General features: G+C 41.5%; 1 long non-coding RNA gene across 3 annotated transcripts; it reads left to right on the forward strand.

Moving 5' to 3' along the window:
* Positions 1 to 5,336: 5,336 nt before the first annotated feature.
* LOC131236631 (uncharacterized) lies at positions 5,337 to 14,319 on the forward strand. Of its 3 annotated transcripts, none has more exons than XR_009166815.1 (6): positions 5,337 to 6,282; positions 7,557 to 7,685; positions 7,775 to 7,866; positions 12,092 to 12,268; positions 13,870 to 13,945; positions 14,042 to 14,319. It is a non-coding gene; the product is annotated as an uncharacterized LOC131236631 (long non-coding RNA). The 3 variants fall into 3 exon arrangements; XR_009166816.1 differs by lacking the exon at positions 7,775 to 7,866 and having other exon boundaries at positions 14,042 to 14,100; positions 14,192 to 14,319; XR_009166814.1 differs by lacking the exon at positions 7,775 to 7,866.
* The last annotated feature ends 3,792 nt before the right edge of the window (positions 14,320 to 18,111 follow it).

Consider the following 18,111-nt stretch of genomic DNA (forward strand, 5'->3'; position numbering starts at 1 on the left):
ATACTGTATGTCGAACTCCCTAAGCTTAATAGCCCACTTGGTCAGATGTCCAGATATTTCAGGCTTCTGAAGTACTTGTCGGAGCGGCGAATCTGTGACAACGATGATGGAATGTGCTTGAAAGTATGGGCGTAACCGTCATGCGAAGATGACCAAACTCAAGGCAAGCTTCTCCATACTCGGGTACCAAGTCTCCACTGGAACCAACGCCTTACTAGTATAATAAACAGGATGTTGTTTGCCCTCAACTCTGATAAGAGTTAAGCTGACGGCTGACGCAAAAACTGTTAGGTAAAGGAGCAAGGGCTCTCCTTCTTCAGGTTTGGACAGCAATGATGGTGACCCTAAATATCGTTTCAGCTAATGGAAGGCTTGCTCGCAATCGGGGGTCCACTCTGCTCTCTTGTGACCCTTCAATTGTCGAAAGAAGGGGATGCACTTATCAGTGGCCCTGGAAATGAAGCGGCTGAGTGCAGCGACCCTTCTAGTGAGACATTAGATCTCCTTCACTGTTCGAGGCGAGCTCATGTCGAGGAGAGCCTTGATCTTATCGGGGTTTGCTTCGATTCCTCTCTGACTGACTTGGAAATCGAGGAACCCCAACCCTACGCCAAAAACACATTTGACCAGATTTAACTTCATACGATACCTCCGTAGGATTGAGAAGGTCTCGCCAAGGTCTGATACGTGATCGGATGCTCTAATGCTCTTCACGAGCATATCATCGACATAAACTTTCATAGTTTGCCTGATCTGCCAAGCAAACATTTGGTTGAGTAACCTCTGATATGTTGCGCCAGTATTTTTGAGGCCGAAGGGCATGACCCAGTAACAGTATAGCCCTTTGTCAGTAACGAAGGTTGTCTTCTGTCTGTCGGGAGGGTGCATCGCTATTTGATTGTAGCCGGAGTATGTGTCCATGAAGCTGAGAAGCTCATGCCCAACTGTACTATCGACCAATTAGTCGATCCTGTAAAGAGAAAAACTGTCCTTGGGACAAGCTTTGTTCAGGTCTGAGTAGTCTACGCAAACTTGTCATTTTCCATTAGCCTTTTTCACAGAGTACCACGTTGGTGATTCACTCTGGGTAGTGAACTTCTTTGATGAAACTAGCACCGAGGAGTTTAGTGAGCTCATCAGCAATTGCAACATATCTCTCGAGCTTGAAGGCCCTTCTTTTCTACTTGACTGACTTGTGCTTCGGGTCTACGTCCAGCTTGTGAACCATCACCTCGAGGGCAATGCTTAGCATATCATAATAAGACCAGGCGAAGACATCTCTGTGCTGCCTTAGGAAGTTGAGTGTTAGTGTTGGACAGTGACAATCCGAGCTGAACTGTTTTAGTCGGATCCCTGTCATCAAGAGGGAGGACCACAAGGTCTTCCATGGAAGATCTCTCTAAGGCTACTTCTCTAGGGTCAAGCGTGTTGACTGTAAGGGCCTGTTTTGTCGTGCCCTTCCTGACTGCCACAGAATAGCATCGTCATGCCTCTCGTTAATCTCCTCTGAGATACCCAATTCCCCCCCAACGCAGGAAATTTCATCATTAAATGATACGTAGATACTACCGTCCTCATGGAGTTGAGGGAAGATCGTCCGAGGATGACATTATATGCCGAGGGCATGTTTACTATCAGGAAGTCGACCAGTAAGGTGACCTGATTCCGACCTTCGCCTGCCGTGACTGGGAGGGAGATCGCTCCCTCTGAAATCACTTTATCACCAGCAAAGTATGCAATGGAGTCCGGATGGGTCGGAGGCATGATCTATCAATCCCCATCTTGTCGAATGCTTCTGAATACAAAATGTCGGCTGAGCCTCCGATGTCGATTAAGATTCAATATACTTTATGATTGGCTATGGTCATTGCGACCACAAGCACATCGTCATGAGGATGCTGAATTCCTCACACGTTGTATTCCGTGGATGTCAGACTGCATAAGCTCATCCGAGGCTCCTTACTTGGACTGTCGGTAAGATAAATATAATGCTTGGGGTCGGTGCTACGAGCATAGGCTTTCCGAGCTTAATTCGAATCCCCACCTCCTGATGGTCCCCCATATATCGTTCAGATCTCGACAGTATCGTCCGCTACTTGGCTCGACGATTCGTCCTTCCAAGGTTATTTCTCTTCCTTTACATATTGTTGCAGACTGCCCTTTGCAAATGAGAGTCTCAATTTCTTCTTTCAAGTCGACACAATCGTTGGTGTTGTGTCCATGGTCGTGATGAAAGTGGCAATACTTGCGCTTGTCCCACTGACCTGCTTCTGTCTTCATACAGCTCAGCCAATGCAGTAGCCTTTTATCCCTGATATCTAGCAAGATTTTCTCTAGTGATGCGTTGAGGGGAGTATACGAGTTGAACTTACTTTCAGGTCTTCTGCTCGGCCTCCGATCACGGGAAGTACTCTCATCCAACCTCCTTTTGTTTGCTTGTGGTGGTGTCTCATCCTTCCGCCTCTTTTCTTTGGATGAATGTTCCGAGCTTTGGTTATTCTTCCACGAGTTAAAGAACTCTTCGACGTTCGTGTAGTTCTGCGCTTAACTTATGAGCTCTCCAAGGGTAGTCGACGGGTTCTTCCCTATTGAGAAAAGGAACCTCCCGTCCTTAAGCCCGCTGATCATCACGGTCAGAGACATTTTATCGGAGTAGTCGTCGACCTGCGGAGCCTCCTCGTTGAAACGAGAGATGTAATCTTTCAGTGACTCTCCCCTCTTTTGCTAAGGGGGGAGTAAGTGAGTTAACGGCTTACGGCTCTTCTTGCCGACGATGAACTGCGTCAGGAACGCCATACTAAGCTTGACAAATGTGCTAATTGACCTTGGCTTAAGTTATCGGTGCGAACTCCTCACAGCCCCTGTAAGAGTTATGGAGAATGCTCTACACATCATCGCCTTTGAGGCCGACCGGATTTGCATCCAAGAGCGATAGGATTCCATCTGTTTGGTCGGGTCTCCAAACCCCGAGTATTGAATAATGGGGGGCATCCTAAACCTTGGAGCCATCACTACGCCCATGATGTCACTGGTAAACGGGAGTTCGGTCCCCTCCATCATTGCTTCTACTGCAATCGGAGTCGATACCTGGTGGCCTTGTTGTAGACTCTTAATTTGGTTTCAAAGTTCATCAAGCTGGGCCTCCCAAGGGTCTCTGTTTTCAGCGACTGTTTCACGAGAAACCTCAACCTCGGGTGTTTTACCCCTTCTTCTCTTCTCTAACTCGTGTTGAATGTCAGTTGGGGCTAACGCCAAGGTCTCAGACATGTAAGTCGGAACCCAAGTTGCTGCATTTCGAACATGATTTAGTGCCCGAGTTGACATGCTTCGAGATGCCTCAGCTCGTGAGCTTACGAGAATGGGTCGCTTTGCTTCCATTAGAGCGACATCCCCTTGATCGGGGGGTGGATGTTGTTTTGCCGCTTGCTACTGTTTCATCTGGTTAATCTCATTAACCAATGCTTGCACCTGATTTTGCAACGCCCGATACTTTCCTCATCGACTTCAAGTCCGTTAAGACGGTCCTGTTGGAGCTGATTCAGCATGAAGTATTGAAGATGAACGTCGTTGTCCAATAGGCTCAGGTTCCGCGGCTGCTATTAGAAGTGCCTTCTTCTTTCCTCTAACCATTTTCGGTAAAGTTACTAAAAACCTTTCGTTCAACTTCTCACAGATGGTGCCAAAATATTGATGCAAAAATTTGGTTCACCCTCGCTGAGCTCTGACACTCGCGCCAAGCCCTATAAGCCTGCACAGGGGAAGGACAAAGGAGACCTTAGCTAGAGCAAGGGACCCTCCGATGCCAAAGTCAAGCTAGGAATCTGAGTCTAAGTAGTGTGGGTAAGTTTCGGGTGAGAGATTTTGCGTACCTGTATCTACACATGAGTTCCCTATTTATACCGTTTGATTTGAGTTAACGTGCCCTTCATTCTCGCATGATCTTTGCCACTACGCGGAAGCTAAGCGTTTGAAGGTGTGGGCGGTTATCCTCAGATCGCGCGCCGGATTTTACTCCATACGTGCGTTACTAGAGTCGATCCTTGAGTGTAATCGTAGGCTTCATCTCCGTCCAAGCCGACCCTACAGTCTAAATCCATACACAAGCCGAGCTTAGCCTCTTGTCGACAAGGATTGGGTCGGAGCTAATAGTGGAAGTGTGTAATGGCTTCTTTCGGATTCCAGACTAATATGAAAGCTCTACAAAAGAACTTGGAAGCTGAACCTTGGTTATTACCAGACTGGGTTAGACTAGCCATCGTTGCCAAGCTAAGGTTCAGCTCTACAAAAGAACTTGGAAGCAGAACCTTGGTTGCTACCGGACTGGGTTAGACTAGCCGTCGCTGCCGAGCTAAGGTTCAGCTCGTCAGACTTGATCGTTCGGCTTTCTATGGCAAGTTCACTTAGTCAGCCGAGCCGAGTAAATTCCTTCAAAAGCTGGCTCATACTTCCGATTACAGTTATAATTTTTAGTATTGCTTTCATCTTGCTCACGGGGTCATTGCTCCTTTTTCTATCTATTCTATTTAACGTATAATTATTGGGCCTCATGTTATATTTGATTTTCAAGATTTTTTTTTTTAAAAAAAAAAAAAACTCAAATGCGGAAGAAATTCAACTTCCATCAGCCGCCTAATACCGTGCACACTCAACAGTTGGCTGATATTTCTATGGCCTTGCCGTCATGTCTTTGCGACCTCATCAACATTTTGGATGGGAAGTAAACATTCCAGTAGCCCTTGGAAGTTTTCAATGGTGGGTTTCAATCACTACTGGTTCATGTGGTATGGTCTACCTACGGTTTGGATCTGCTTCTTTTTTTGGATCGTGCACTGAAATGAATTTTCAAAATGGATGGACGGTGTGGATATAAAGCACATACGTCACAGTAGGCCCCATAGTCAGGAATCCACCGACCTCGGTGGATCCGGGGGTCCACCGAAACCGCGCGCCCGTCTTACTAATTACGCAGTCCGCTTCCCTGCACCCCTTGCACGAATCGTCATGCAGTTCCCCTGGCAAAAGGACTGGATTCATGTGGTAATGTTGTGCTGCACCATTGGTGGTGAATGGTGATCGTTCAAACGTACACAACAGACCGCGCAAATCACTGTGGATGAAACAAAAATAAAATAAAAATGGACGGACCAGATAATATGTATAATCTGATTTCCCTTTCAAAATTGACCAATCAAAATATTGCTTTTAACCATCCATTTGTAGCCATTAATTGGATGGTAAGGATTGATTTTTAACAGTACGATTCTAGAGTTTGCTCCATCCACTGTGGATGAAACAAAAATAAAATAAAAACGGACGGACCAGATAATATGTCAGAATGCAGAAGGTAAAGGAAAGACTCTGGTTGTGGAAGGCGATGGAACGATTGAAGAAGGTGGTTATGAGAAGGAGGGAATGGCTGTGATTGAAGAAAGCAGGGTGGGTCGAGATATCAGCTTGGACGAGATGATTGAAAATGGACCTTCTCTTCATCCCTACCGAAGCCCTAAAGAAATGAAAGACACATGTACTGACAACTGGCAAGGTACAGCGAGGAGAAAAGGTCGACAGAAGGAGGATAAATCCCATTTATGGTGGATAGTATGTGAGACAGCGGTACAGTACTGGGTCGATGGCTATAAAACAGATGGTGTTGGTTTGAATGTGTTCAATGAAAACTTGGCAGAAGTGGCGGAGGATCCCCAGGGCTTGGCCGTGTCTCTCTATCCAGGCATCAAATGGAATGGCTGGCTTGGGCCTTAAAGCAGGAGGCATTAAAGATTGCTGGCGGTATCCTTGCTGATGAGATGAGAATGGGAAAGACAATTGAAGCGATTTCGCTCATTCTCGCTGCTCGTATTATTTATCCAATGGGCTGCAGTTGCAGTACATCTACACCCTCTCCATGGTCTGTTGAATGCACACTCGTAGTTTGCCCTGTGGTTGGCTTGGATCAGTGGAAGGATGAGATTGCTTTGTCGACTAACGAAAAGAGCACTAAATTTCTGGTTTATCATGGGCCCACAAGAAACTTGCGTCTTGAGCAGCTCTCTGAATGCAATATAGTATTGACAACTTATGATACTGTTGCAGCGGATTACAAAAATCACTCACCAAAGGATTCATATGTAGGAAAGGAGCTAGTGAGACTAAAGAGCAGGAAAAAGAACAAACAGATAAGGGTGCTACTTCTTCCAATGGCAGTTCGATGGCTGCCGACCAAGGTTCATCACCAATGAAATCAGTTTTGTACTATGTGAAGTGGCACCTATTATTTTAGACAAGGTAAATCTGCATGCCTTTGCCACTTGCCAATTGTAATATCTTAAGTTGATTTGAAAAATGTCTGACGTGAGTATTCTGCCACTTTTACGTCCTGCATCTCATTGTAACTAACTATGCACATGATTCTGTTTGTTTCAATATGGGTCTCATGGCTGAATGTTGGGCCAATTTTACAATTGCTTTTTGGAATATGCTTCACTTGTTAAAAGAGACATTATGGAGTCCGAGGAGATTATTTTGTGGAGTTGTGATGATCTTATCACAGGAAACTTTAGCTGCACTTCTATTATATTTCTCTCTCCCCATATCTATTCAATATATTAACAATTCGACAATGTATGAGGTAAATTTATTGAAGCATCTGAGAAACTAATATAGTAAGAGTAGATAGCTCTCTTTTTCTTTCTATACATTTTTGTTTTTTGTTTTTGTTTTTTCCTCTCTAGATTTCTTTTAGCATTTCCTCAAAAATGACCTAACTAAACTAGGACAAGTTGTATCTGACTTGATTAGTCGATTCAATTATGATATGACAGTATCGGCCCCAACTTGGCAATGTTGCATGAAAATGACTGCGCTGTGCTCATGGAATTAATCCTCACTGGGGCTGTTGGCGAGGAATCTGATTAAAATGTTTCATGAAAAAATAAACCTGTGCATTCATAGTGTTAGTTCTTAGGGAAATGTATCTGAAAGACTTATGGAGACACCATATTCAAAGCAAGGATCAATTTGCTGAAATTCTTACCAAGTCCTTTGGTAGAGGTCATTCTCGGCTTATGTTTGACCAACCATGATTGGTTGTTATCCCTATTCAGCTCTGAGGGAGTGTTAATTAATTCTACAGCTTTGTTGTTGTCTATTTCCCTGTTTTATGTATTATTCTTTCTGCAGTGTTATTAATGCACTTAAAGGCATTTGCCATCAACCCCTAATGTTCTTTTTGGTTTGTCTACTTTTATATTTATAGCCAGTGGCAATGGGGACAACTCTTATCCAGCAACTTCGATTTGAACTTCCACATATTGTAATATATGAACTTGGTTGTGTTTGTGACTTAAGGAATTCCTTCTAGCTCTGTTTCTAGAAAATTTGCGACTATGTAGGATATTTTTCAGATATATTGAGATAATAGTTCTGAAAGTTAGGTTTCGAGAATGTGTCCATCAAGTTATTGAGTACATGTACTTGTTTCTCTAAGATTTTTCAACTTACCCAATTCATGTTACTCATTATCCTTTCAAACAACTAACAGTGACCTGTTGTTGATGTAGGCTCATTGTATAAAAGGTGCATGTAGTAGTGGTAAGATTTCAGAGGCTGTTTTTGCTTTGAACTCTTCATATAGATGGGCATTAACTGCCATGCTCGTTCAGAATTGTTTAAAAGAGTTCGAGTCACTGGTTAGTATACTTCTAGCTTTCATTCCATTGGAAACTAATATTTGGTTTCAAGTCCGATATATAATTTTTTATTTATTTTTTAATACCAGATTGAGTTCCTGCGAATATTTCCTTTCTCACGGACCTTCTGTAAGGATTGTGATTGCATATCATCTGAGAGGCAAGCTTGCTTTCCTTAATGGTTGTTGTATACCTCTTCTCCTTTAATAAGATTAGTTTATGAATAGGCACAAGTTCTTCAATGTGTTCTCTCACATAGAAGACAGGATGGTGGCTTTTTCTTTCTTTATTTTGGTAGTCTTTGGTGATTTTACTGCTTCAGGTGCCCCATTATAAATTGAGTCTGAATGTTTATTGTATTCAAATGCCTTAGTTGTTTGTTCCTTCAATTTGATTTTCATGATTTATTTTTATATTTTCTGAGCTCTTGCCTCTAAGGTTATTGTGAAGTGATCATTAATAGCAGCCCTATATCCTATTGGCCTTTCCAGTCCAGGAGTCACCTAATCACTCTTGTTGTTGACAACTAAGAGGCAATGTTTCTGATGCCTGTGCTATTTCCAAAATCACAGGGCCAAGTTGGGTTCCACATAGCACTTTATTGAAAATTGGACGACCCAGTATATGGACCTAAGGGTCCAAAGAATGTGTCTGATAGGCCATTAAGGGAATGAGTTTGTTTGTGGCCACATGGTACCACATGCTTGGACTATTAGACCAACTGGGGCCCCCATGTCCCCTGCAAACTAATGTAGCATGGACCACGCATCAGTCAATCTAGACTGGCCATTACATGAAACATACATTTAAATGTACCATGAAAAAAAAAAAAAAAAAAACACACCAATCAGACCATTCTAACCATCTGTATAATTAAATGGATTCAACAAACAATTTGATAGGTTTATTTATTGGGCCCATCATGGATTGCTTTTGGTTATAAAACATCACTTTCAGAGGTCAACCTAACCATCCCATCCATGGCATGGTAAACAAATGGCTATAAGAAAAAAGGCCATCTGGATGGGTTTGAGCACCCAGTCGGTGTGATTATTTCATTGTAGCCTGTGAAGTATATGTTGTAGCTAATGGATGCTTTGGATCAATCGATCACCCAAGCAATCCCAATTGAACTATGACTCCGTAGGTGCAGTAGAATCAACTCCATGGTAGGGCCCATGTGGTTTGTTTATGCATCCAACTCACCCGACATGTACATCCAATCATATTCATTCCGCATGAGTTGCTGATTTTTCATTGAACTGATGAAGCCAGCTACCATTATAAACCATACTGTCCAACCTGGATCTAATACACCCACCTCTGCTTTGATTATTACATCAATGAAGCCACAATCACTGATGACATCACAAATTTCCTGCATTTCTATCCAGTTCACTGACTTGCCTCCCAATTTTCTCATTTTTGGAAGCAACTGTATTTAACTCCACCACCCTACCAGTCATGAACCATGACAACTGCCAGAAAAGGGTATAAACTCATTTCATAATTCCCCTCTGTCCATGTAATTAGAGGCAGCATGCACAATTGACACAAAACCCAACCTATCATCTCTACAGCAACAGTTACAAACTGATTATCTGCCTACCCAAGAAACCAAGAAACCGATAGATCAGAATTCCAAAACAACCAAATTTTAGAATTAAATAATTGTTGGACCATGAAGCCAATCATATTAATTTTCCAACCATTGGTTCGAGAATAACTACAGACTTCAATCCAAATTGATGAATCAAAGACTTTAACTGATGAACAGAAAGGGAGTTCCAATGTCCCTTATGTTCCAAAAAAATGCCAGAAACAATTACCAACCAGCCTTTTGCAATCTTGTAATACTCCTGGCACATTCATCATTTTCCTGTTCTTCATAGCAGATTTAGATTTTCGTTGAATGTATATTTTAAGATTTTCACTGCTACTAAATGATGGATCTAAAGTCTAAACCTCTTCAATCAGACAGAGCACCCTCCAAAGATATTTCCTCAAAGTTCCACCTGGGGGAACCTTCTTCTTGCAGCCTTAATCTTCTGATGATCCAACTCTGTAAAGGGAACTTCTTGAGATCTGCAAGAATACTTAAGTTACCCACCAATGAGAATCTTTGCAAAGAATTTCCTGTATTCACCTTAACATTAGCATTTGATATGTATCTATCATCCCCATCATCCATCAAAATTGAAACATTACTAAGTCAACTGAACCTGTTTATTTGAACCATTTGTATGTTCTTCTAGGATACGATTTTCAACATTGAAGTCCTCCCTGGTATCATCCCGACTTGGCAGAGCAGTCGTTTCATCAGGATCATGAGCATGAAGTTCCGAAATATGTGGCATTCTTAGTTAAACATACCTCTTACCCATTTCAGTGAAAACATGATCTGAACCTTCATTCATCTGCACAATTGGATCCAGAGATCTCTCCAATAATGCATTATCCCCATCGGAATTAAGATGAGTTTCCAGCAGTTTCACATCTCTTACGGAAAGATTATTTTCACCTTGCTAATTGTGATTTTGATCTTTAACAACCGCATTCTCATGGCTGTCATGAACATGATTCTCATCTGCATGCTGAGACTGCTTGTACCTTGCATCCTCATAATCAGATTTAGATTTATCACCTCAATAAAAAGATTTTTACTTACCAATTGCTTTGTTGTTTTTGGACATCATATAATGATATTTGTTCATATTGTTATTCAATTCTGAGTTGAATCAGCACCTGGCTGTGTCGTGACCTCTAACCGTACAAGTTCTGCAGAAAGATGGAACCCGTTCATACACAATCCCAATCCATCTGGATTTTGACCCCATCATTGTCAAGACACCCTTAGGCAGTCATCTTTTTAGATTTAACTCTAGAAGCATTCAAGGATGGAGTATCAATCTTCACAATGTTACTAATTGCCCCCGCAATTGATCTCAACCAGCCTTCATTGTACAGATTCAATGGCAAACTCAGGAAACCAATCCACAGCGAGGCATATGAAGAATCTTGTCCTTGTATGAGCCAAGTGCTCCATCAAAAAACCTGATTAGGAAATCCCATTAATGTCTGAAGATCTCGGAAAGAACATTAATGAAATCTTTTTCATGAGAAAACCTAGCAACAAAGCATCTTGACCCAAAACCCAGCTGACTGATGTTTGTCTCCCTTAACACCACAAGCCATTCTCACCGCAACCCTAGTCTACTCAAGTGGTGGACAATCAACCAAGGACCAGCTGACGATTGCCAATCTCCAAGATTTTGATGATTGCGACACTTCCTCTTCTGAGGAAGTTCTCAGCACATTATCCTTCCATACCACTGGCCTTACCGGAATATGGACAGATTGATTAAGGGAAATAGATGTTGATTTCAAACGATCAGCAGAAATTTTAGAACCTGGCTTTGGATCCAGAGGATAGGATGAAGAGCAACCTTGGAAATCAGCATCCTCCAATGTAGGATCACCAAAACTGATCTCCTGCATTTTCCTTCACAGTCTCGTCTTCACGTTGCTAGCGCTGGATTTGATGTTTGTACCTGTGCATTTACCTCTCATCAATGGTTCCCATTAGCATGCATGGCAAAACTCAGAGGTTCAAATATATAAAAGATGGAAGTTAACAAACATAATGAGTACCAGTTGAGCAATAGCTTGGTGGGGATATGGATAAGATTATAGGAATCTGGATTCATCCCCCAAATCCACGAGTAACAATCCACAGATACTGATAGATGCAGAAATGAACAATACTGTCTAAGAACATCAAATGAGTGGAAGATAATCTAATCACGTAAAACCATCAAACAGTGAGAATTTTGACTCACTGAGGTGAAAACCCCACTCTATTCTCTAAAAGGAAGTTTCAAAATTAAATCTGAGAATAATCTAGCTTCTATTTTTAGAAGAAGCTTTCTAAACTAACCTCAAGATCCTACAAAATGACACTTCTCAGCCAATTAAGTGTCCTTTTAAAGGGAAATGACCAAAATCACCATACTTTTTTTTTATTTAGTCTCGCCTCAGTTTTTTGCATTTCTTCCATGCAGATCTGAGGGGAAACCTTGTTGCAATTTTCAGTTGTTTTATAGCTATCTTATTGGCCACCACTTCATTTGATTAATTCATCAAACTTCAGGCAATTTATCATCCATCACTTGTGGACTACTGTAGAACCGCACCACGACCTAATCTACATAAATCTGCTTCTACTGCGAAATGTCAGAGATGTGATAGTCCAGCAAAGGCAGTGAGATACCGTTGTTGACCCGGATTTAAGCTGACCTTGTGATTCTTTACCAATTATCCTAGAGTTTCCTTTTTAATCATATGATCTAATATGGCACAGTGCAAACCCTTGATTCCTTTGTTTCATCCTTCCCTTGATTCTTCAGGTTTGCTCTTATGGGCACGCATTCTGCGAGGATTGCTTACAGCCTAAAGATCCTTTTTGTCCAGATTGTCTAGTTCAACGGATTCTTTACCACACTACCAAGGGTTCTTAGCATTCACGTGATCTAGAACGAATCAATGTTGACAACTTTCCGGCAAGCACAAAAATGAATGCTTTGGTATGCATAATCCAAATCTTTTCCTTTTTCTTCTCATTCTAGCTGCTCAAGCTCTGGTCTTTATTTCTCTTTCTATTGGTTTCACGTGGAGCACCAATGCTCACAACACAATTAATGGATTTTGGCATGATTTTTGCGAAATATTAAGGCCCTGTTTGGTAGACACCTAAAACTAAGTTCATCTCATTTTAGTTAATAGTAGTTATGTATTAGAGATCTTCTAATACATAGTTACTCTTAACATGAGCTCAGAGTATATTTCTAAGAGATTGAACAATTTATCATGAATACTTTCAAAACCGCAACAATTTCAAACATTTATCTTTTTCTGAAAAGACTCAGAACCTGTTTGGTAGACACCTAAAAACGAATTGATCTCATTTTAGTTAACAATAATAATGTATTAGAGATATTGATCTCTCTAATACATAATGAGTTCATGTTAACAATGATTACATATCAGAGAGATCAAGTTCACATTGTTACTGTTAACTAAAATGAGATTAACACATCTTTAGGTGTCTGCCATACAGGGTTGGGCCATGAAGTTTTTGTGAAAAGATAATAAAAAAGACATTAAGTACAAGGGAAATTATTATTTTTTAAATAATTCTAGATGGGAAAATGATCAAGAAAAGTCCACCTGGGTCATTTCCTTGACCAGTTTAAATTTCATACAAAACCATTTAGCCCCTTGACCTCACAGAAGAATCGTTTATATAATGTTCACAACCTTTTCCATAACCTACAGCAACATCCTTGGATTTGATCAAGCGCTCCCTCCAAATGGTAATATAAAATATTGGATTTTTGCTCATAGTAGATTACAATGACAAGGTTGCTGAAGTTTTATGTGTTTGAACCTTTTCCTGTCTGACATAAAGAGTGTGCAGTTGGTTGGAAGTATGACTGCTATAAATCATGCTGAGAGATATTTTGCCAATGATCCGGACTGCAAGATTCTCCTTGCAACCCTCAGGGCTTTGGAGGTTTGATCCACAATCTCATGATGGCATCCCATCTGAGCAACCAATTTAACTTTATTATTTGTCAAGGTTTGCTAAGCCACGTGTGTGGAGTGTTGTCCATGCATGCCCAAACGCAGATGCCTGCATGGCACGCGTGTGCAAGATCCAAGCTTCCTGTCAGGTGGGATATGCTATTTTTTATTCCCATGCATAGAGATCATGCTGTTTTGCTCCTTGGTCCACTGTTCAAGTCAAACAGATGGCAAAACAATCTTTTATGACCATCTTTTTGTACATTGTGGCCCACCTGACGAGTGAAATGTCCTGATTTTTAGGCCAGAAGAGCTAAGCAATGTCGCCCAACTGAAAGCTTGTATCTTCCACATTTGTGCCATATTGGCTTACATGCTTGCGCGCAAATTGGCAGGCTTCCGCACGCATGTGTGCTGCACAAACTTCTTGGTTCCATCGAAGTTTGAAAATCAGTGCTACAAATCTTTTAAAAAGACGGAAACAACGGAAAAATCATTCACATTAAGTGGTCACTCTATTTTTGTCCCTTTTTTTCCCCTCGCATTTGTTTCTAATTGATTGGTTATGCTATGTGGGGCCGAACTTCACTTTTCTTGATAGAACCTTGCCAGTATCCAGCTTTGGAGCAGCAGGCACAAGATCGAATTCACTGTATTGGACAAAACAAACAGACTAGGTGCCACTTGTGCTGCTGCTCTTTTGCTCCCTACAATCATCTATTGCGTAGCTTCTACAGTACAGTAACCTTATTCTAATAGTGTTTGGTTGGTAGGGTCGTGAAATTCAGACACTGTCGATTAGAGAATTCTGAGTTTGCAATAGACGAAGCCAGTACATCAAGTGATTAGTTCACTTGCTAGCATCTGAAACCCCAAATCGCATTTGTAAGTTTCTCATTTGCCTCTTGTTGTATGGTTTATAGGATTATGTTCGGTACTTCAAAAGATCTGAAAGGATTAAGAAAGTGCATTTGAAGTTGATGTTCTTCAAATGAGATACAGCTCTCGTCTGCTCGCGGGTATATGAATCCATGGAGCTCTCTCTCTCTCTCTCTCTATTCATTTGGAATCCCAGCTTGCGTTACAAAATCGGATCAATCAAGAAAGGTGTGTCTGTGTTCCATGTGCACTGAAGTTGGATTGTTTTTAACAGAGAGCAAATGCATTGCCTCCTACACTCAAAAGTCCAATGATCCAGACCGTCTGTTTGACGCAACCCACATTAGATGCCCACAGTGATGAGATGATCCTAAAATGTCCGATTCTCAGCATCATCCCACTCCAACATTTGCAATATGGCATGTGCACTATTACAACTAGTTGGATAATCAGTTCCATCCAACCAACATAGACATCTAAGAGATTGGATAGAACAGATTCCGAGTGTAGTCCAGGAGACCTTCCATTATCCGTCAAAATTGTGGGCCTCACCGTAGATGGGCCATGACCATAAAATCACATTGACTGGAAAATCCCTTACCCCAAAGATCAGATTGCTTGATTCAGACCATTGACTAAAATCATTTTAAGCATCCATTAGATTGGCAAGATCCTTACCCCCACATAGTAGTGGATGCGCTATGGCCCAAAGGATTGCCAAGAACCAGAAGCAGAGTCCTGTGTTAGTTTCGCACCTGAGATTTGGATCTACTTTATTTTTGGGCACGTCCTAAGATGAAACGGCAAAACGGATAGACAGCGTGGATATACAATACATACATCAGGTGGTAACATGCTATGCTTATAAGGTAAATACAAAATAGATTCCATGCCCATTCGTGCTAGTGTTAATTGCCCACGTTATTCGTACAGCTCGATTCCATGAAAAACTGAGAATCCAGCTATTTTGATAAGGATTACTTTAATGCGTAGCCATGTGGAGTGGGGAAACGTGAATTAGATCCAAACCGTCCATCAGGTTGGCCACCTCATATTAATCCAGGGGCCCAAGAATCAGGCTCATCGAAAACTCGGGTTTACCACACCACAAGGAATAAACAGTTGGGATGGTCCCGCCTACCATTAGTTGTGTGGGGAGCCCACCATGGTGTTTATAGTCCATTCAATCCGTTCATTTGTTGTTCCCTCTCAGGATGGACTCCAAAAATCAAGCCATTCAGAAATTAAGGTGGACCACACCATTCAAAACTGGTGGCTTTAGGCATAGTTTTACACTATTATGGTTTATCGCACTTGAGTTTTTGATCGGTCTGATTTAATGGGTGATGTGAATCTTATGCTCATGAGCCATTTCCCCACGTCAGCATTAGAGGCGATGTGATGCCAAACCCGATTTATTGGACAGTCCATCTGGTTTATCCTCTTGTGGATGGTAAACCATTCAAAATGAATTTTGATGTGATGATCCTATCCATCTGATCAGTGTCCTCCAAAGGGACGGCAGAAATTTTTAAAATAAAAGGATAATGAAGAAATCGTGAGGAATACGATCTGGACGTTACGTTATTTTTGAGAAAGAGGTTGTATATGATAGGTCCCACATTAGACCTAATTGTTACATAATTCTTCCACTTGGAATAGATACCGTTCTTAACATATATCTGTTCTGAGGCTCCAATTGCACCCGGAAACAGGGATATATGACGAAAAGAGTAAACGGTTAGGATCTTTTCCCGGACTTTTCGGCCTTTGGAGAAACGCAGTTGTCCACTCACCTTTTTTACCGGTAGCTTTGGAGGATTGGCGCCTAAAACACCCAACTCTGTGGGGCCATCATGCTCTGTGTAAAATCAACTCCGTCCATCTTATGGTACCCCCAATACTAGGCCCTGTGACCAAAAATCAACCAGATCGACAGCTTTGGTGGGCCACAAAACTGGGAACAATGGTGATGGGATTCCAGCAATAAGTCTTTGTGTTGGGCCACCATTGCGTGTTATCTTTCATCAAACCCGTTAATCAGCTGTATGTAGATGTGTATAATATTCTTACTTGTACATTTGGAGGTTAAGATGCTCAGATCACAAGTATAGGCATGAACCATCATCGCCAGGGGTGAGAGATAAGCCTATATTTCATAGGGCTATGGATACAAAACGGATGATCTAGACAGAAGTCTTAAAAATAATAATTTTTTATTTTTCGGTTTTCCAACATATTTCACAACAGATCCTAAACTCAAGTGGGCCACACTGAATTTAATTTTTTTAGGAGCAATTTTACATTTATTACGTTGATGTGGCCCACCTGAGTTTTTATCCGACTGATCTTTTGTATCTATTAAATAATGCTTCTCCACCTTATGGAAATAGAGGATTATATATACGACAAATGATTGGTCCAAAGAGCTTGAGTGTTTTACGCGCTGCTGCGTAAAACATGAAGCAGGTGTTGTAGACGATTACGGTCCGTATTTGCCTCTGTCGCCCTCCACTGGGGCCGCATGCGGATGTGTTTGATGATCTGAACCGTCCGTTCTATAGTCCCTATTTTAAACGGAACAATATAAGAAACGTACGCTGAAGGGTGATTGTGACCCACCCTATCTGTAGATGGAACTTAGAACCATGAAAAGAAAATTCAAATGCTTGCATTAAATTCTAAAAATCAAAGTTTGGAAGAGTATGGACGCTTCAAATCATCGGACTATCTCAACCGTTTACGTGATGAGGCTCCAGTTGGATGGTAGATGGCCGAAATTTTTATTAAATTAAATCTTTCAACCTTGTGATTACACAAAGGTTACGGTGACCGTCCATTTTCAAAGCAAAAGATCAATGGTTAAAATATTTCAATTTAAGATACTTTATTTACGAGATTTTAACGGTAGAATTACTCAGAAAATCCGATTTCACGAAATAATATCTCCCGCCAATTCAGGTGCTTTCTCCTGAAGAATTACCGAAATCTCTTTTATTGTAGGCGCACCTGCTCTGTTTATGACATCCAACCGTACACCCTAAATGGTAATTAGTGACTGCGGACGCGGCTTCAGTGGATCCATGATCCACTAGGTTTTTAGATCACTGACTGTGGGGCCCATCTTGATGTATTTACCTTACATCCATGCCATCCACCCATTTTTCCAGATCGATTTAGGTCATGGGGACAAAAATGAATCAGATACAAATCTCAAGTGAACCACGCCACATGAAACATAATTAATTGAATACACACCATTAAAAACTTCTTGGAGTCTAGGGAATGTTTATTTGCCATCCAACCTGTTGATAAGGCCGAAAAGACCTGGATGAAGGGACTATTCAAATATCAGCTTGATCCAAGCCTTTTGTGGCCAATAAGAAGTTTTTAATAGTAAATCACCCCTGTTTCTTGTAGTGTGGTCCACCTGATATTTTGGATCTGCTTCATTTATGGCATTGTGACTTACAATGAGCTTTCAAAACTGATGGACGGCGTGGATGTAAGGTACATAGATTACGGTTGGGCCACAGCCGGTGGATCTCAGATCCACCGAAAGCCCCTTTCGGTCGGTGCGGTTTGGCTGTGACCCAACACCAGCCAGCTGGTGTCAAAGCTGTGTGTCCTACCATGGCACATGTATTTCATCTACAGTGTCCATCCATCTTTTTTAGGGCACCAGCAAGACGAAAAAATTAGATGGCACATGTATTTCATCTACCTTGTCCATCCATCTTTCCAACTTATTTTAAGGCACCAGCAAAACAAAAAAAGAAATCCAAAACTAAAGCGGACCACGTGATAGAAAATAGTTGGGATTGGACTCTTGCCATTGAAAACTTATCGAGGTAACAGAAGTTTTAGGTTAAGCATGTTTTCCGTTCATCCGGGTTTGTATCCTTATAAACAGTTGGGATGACAAATAAACATTACTGTTTTTTGTGGTGTGGTCCACTTAATG

The sequence above is a fragment of the Magnolia sinica genome, chromosome 2 (assembly GCF_029962835.1).
Source record: "Magnolia sinica isolate HGM2019 chromosome 2, MsV1, whole genome shotgun sequence".
Taxonomy (NCBI): domain Eukaryota; kingdom Viridiplantae; phylum Streptophyta; class Magnoliopsida; order Magnoliales; family Magnoliaceae; genus Magnolia; species Magnolia sinica.